At 38.0% G+C, this 3,790-nt stretch overlaps 1 pseudogene; it reads right to left on the minus strand.

Moving 5' to 3' along the window:
• Positions 1 to 558: 558 nt before the first annotated feature.
• On the minus strand, positions 559 to 900 carry LOC102827584 (annotated as a pseudogene).
• Between the last annotated feature and the right edge of the window lie 2,890 nt (positions 901 to 3,790).

Raw genomic sequence — 3,790 nt, forward strand, 5'->3', positions numbered from 1 at the left:
TGCGAACCATAAGGTCAGCAGTTCGAAACTACCAGCTGCTCCGCGGGAGAAAGATGAGGCTTTCTACTCCCGTAAGGATTTATACCCTCGGAAACCCTGTACAGGGTCGCTATGGGTCGGAACCGACTCGAAGGCACTTAACAACAACAACAACAACCAAAGGCTCCCTCTAGTGTTACAGCTTCTGTATTCCATCCTCTCTGCTCCACCCAGTGCTGTTCAGGTGGTGAGTGACATTTTCTTAGAGCAGGGGAGCATCTGACCACACACAACAGTCTGTGAGCTTGGCTGAAACATCACATTATTGTTTTGTTTCCGGTTGGGCACTGCCAGGCACCTACTGCTTGACCTCTGTTTAAATGAGGGACTTCAAGACTAGACAGCACGGCTCTTTTCAGTTTATTGCATGAAGGAGTTACACTAGTCCAAATTAACAGTGGACCCCAAATGGTTACATTATACAAGCTGTGAGGTTTTAAACTTGTGACAAGGAACAAAGGGAAATTTTCTACTCATTGCAAGGAAATCCTCACTTAAGCTTCAGTGAGCCACACGTACTTAAAACCCATGAACCTTCAGCTGGTCTTCCTTAGCCAGTCCAATCTCTACAAGGAACTGGCCTATGTTCTTGCGTTGGTCCCCCTGTAGCTGAATGACTTCTCCATATTCTGGATGCTCAATTACAGTACCACTGCAGGCAAATTTCTTCTTAAATGCCTTCACTAGTTTCTTTTTATCCTAATCATCAGCGATCTCTTGGACAGTAGTAAGCGTCTTCCTGCCATTTCTCTGTTGAATTTGTATATGTATACAATCCTCAGGCCCAGCAGGAAGCAGGGCATTGTCCTTACTTGCATCAGCAAACGGGTCAAAAGAATGGAGTTTCTGAATAGCAGACATACAATAGGATTTGTCCTGGAAAAGGCCTGAGGAAGTTGGCTGCAGGAGAAAGCAGGCGTGGGGCATGGAGGGTAGGGAAGCGAGGAGGCTCCAGAGGGAGGCTACTGAGTCCTCGGCGGCGGCTCAGTGACTGGGGTCTCTGACATATACTTTTTATCTTTGGTTAAATTATTGTAATATGAACACCTTGGATATTCTGGTCATTATGGAATAAGGGGAGTATTGGGCATTTATTGTTCCATGGAACAATAAAAACAGTATTTGAACTTAAATTGTCACATAAAACTTTAGTGATAAAATTCTGCACATTGAATGAAAAGTATGACTAGAAACAACCTGCTTACCAGCAGAGCAACATATAAAGAATATTTGTCTCTTCCATGTTCTTCCAACTATTGATACCACTGAATTGGCTTAATGTAGGAGTGGAATTTGTTTGCTATACATTATTATAGGTTCCCTAACCTAAGGAGTTCATGTAAAAAGTAGTTCCCAGGAAATACTTCTTAACTCACTAAAGCAAATACATATTGGAATTATCACATGTAAGATGAAGATTTCTTTCTTCCTGTTCTTATTATATTAATAGCAGAAATTAATTTATCAAAAACTGGAAATATTTTCAGAAGTATTTGGAGGATGAACCAGTTCCTGTTTGAGTAGAAAGAAATGTAAAAGTAATATAAAAGGGAATGATTAAGGAGAAGATAATCTATTTCCTATTCTAAATGCCATCAAATGTTCAGTAAATGAAAGGAAAAAGATTCTAGAAAAAAGCTTTCAGAGGAAAACTAAAAAGAAATGATTTCAAAGAAATCCATTTACATGTATAATGCATACCCATAATTATAAGATATTCAAGGAAGAACCTTGATTTAAAAATTAAAATTAAGTACACTGAGGCAAAAAAATTTTTTTTTTTAGGAATGTTAAAACAATGTTAAGAACAGACCAAATCGTGACTTTCCACATTTATCAAATCTCCTAAAAAATCCCGCCTTTTAATTATATGTCACCATCTACTTAATGGAAAAAAGATAAAAATTTCAGCAGGGCTTTCTCAATTCTGAGTCCCTCTATTTCCTATTGTTACCAATACCTTACTTCCAATTTCAAAGAAGGAATTAACTTTGTTTACTCTTGTCACTAACTAATCACATGTACTATGGGCGTTTGGAAAAAAAAAAAATCATTTTATTACATTTGTGTCCCACAAAGTTAGCAACTTGTGTAACTCCAAGCTGCCATTCAAGAAATCATTATTGACCAGAACATAGTGAGTTTTCAAAAACATAAAGCTCTACCAGTGAAGAAGATGCTAGACTGGAAAACTAGTTTAAAATTTAAAAAGATAAACCAGCAAAATTTTATCTGTGGAAAAAAATAAACACTAAAGAAAAGTATTTGCTCCTTACAGAAATGTGTGAAGTTTAAGAACTAATTGCTTAAAGCATTTTAAAGTTGCATGAAATATAAATGTCAAAGGGTATATATATAATACACAAAATGTCATTTGTAACTCAACACAATTTAAAATAAAATAATATATGTTACTAGAAATGAACTAGAATAACAGTTAATATCTCAAATTTTAATATTTATATAAAATATAAAACAAAATAAATGTTATCCTTTGTTTCATGAGTTATATTAACTCAGTTTTTGTTGTTGTTAAGTGCCTCGAGTTGTTCTGACCCATAGCGACCCTGTACAGGGTTTCTGCAGAGCAACTGGTGAGCTTGTACCGCTGACATTGCAGTTCAAACCAATTTTGCAATCCAGCGTATTAATCTCAGGACTCCAAAATTAACAGTAGTTTTGGATATAGGGCAAAAAATTGTTCAATTAAATAAAAAGGTCTACTATGCTGCCATTAGAGCTCTGGTAGCGTAGTGGTTACGAATCAGGCTGCAAACCTCAAAGTCAGCAGTTTGAAACTACTAGCTGTTCCATGGAAGAAAGATGAGACTTTCTGCTCCCGTAAAGATTTACAGCCTCGGAAACCCTGTACAGGGTTGCGATGAGTTGGAACTGACTCCACGGCACATAACAACAACAACATGCCCCCTTTGCTAGTGATGATCAAGCAACAAGACTGCTATACTCCCATAACTAACCTTAGGGATACAGAATCTACACCTTTGGTCATCCTGACAGCCCAGTATTTGGGAACATGGATAAGTAGAGTACACCTTGTAACAAATGGACCATACAGAAATATGAAGTGTTAGCTTCATCCATAATGATTAAACTATAGTGCCTGTTGTTGTTGTTAGGTGCCATCGAGTCAGTACCGACTCACAGCAACCCAATGTACAACAGAAACACTACCCGGTCCTGAGCCAAACTCATAATTGCTGCCACTCTTGAGCCCATTGATGCTGCCATACTGACAATCCATCTCAATGGGGTCTTCCTCTTTTTTGCTGACCATCCACCTTACCTAACATGATATACTTCTCCAGCAATTGGACCCTCTTGAGAAAATGTCCGAAGTATGAGAGACAAAGTTTGACCATCCTGGCCTCCAAATGCAGCACTCTGGGCTGCACTTCTTCCAACACAGATCTATTGGTTCTTTTGTCAGCCCATGGCACTTTCAATGTTCTCTTCCAACACCATAACTCAAAAGCATCACTTTTTCTATGGTTTTCCTTTTTCACTGTCCAGCTTTCGCATGTGTATGAGGTTATTGAAAATACCATAACTTGGGTCAGGTACACCTTAGTTCTCAAACTGACATCTTTGCTCTTCAACACTTTAAAAAGGTCTTGTGCAGCAAATTTGCCTAATGTAATACATCCTCTGATTTCTTGACTGCCACTTCCATGAGTGTTGATAGTTGATCAAAGAAGAATGAAGTCCTTCACAACTTCAATCTTTACTTCAT

Source organism: Chrysochloris asiatica, unplaced genomic scaffold, assembly GCF_000296735.1.
Source record: "Chrysochloris asiatica unplaced genomic scaffold, ChrAsi1.0 scaffold00019, whole genome shotgun sequence".
NCBI lineage: Eukaryota > Metazoa > Chordata > Mammalia > Afrosoricida > Chrysochloridae > Chrysochloris > Chrysochloris asiatica.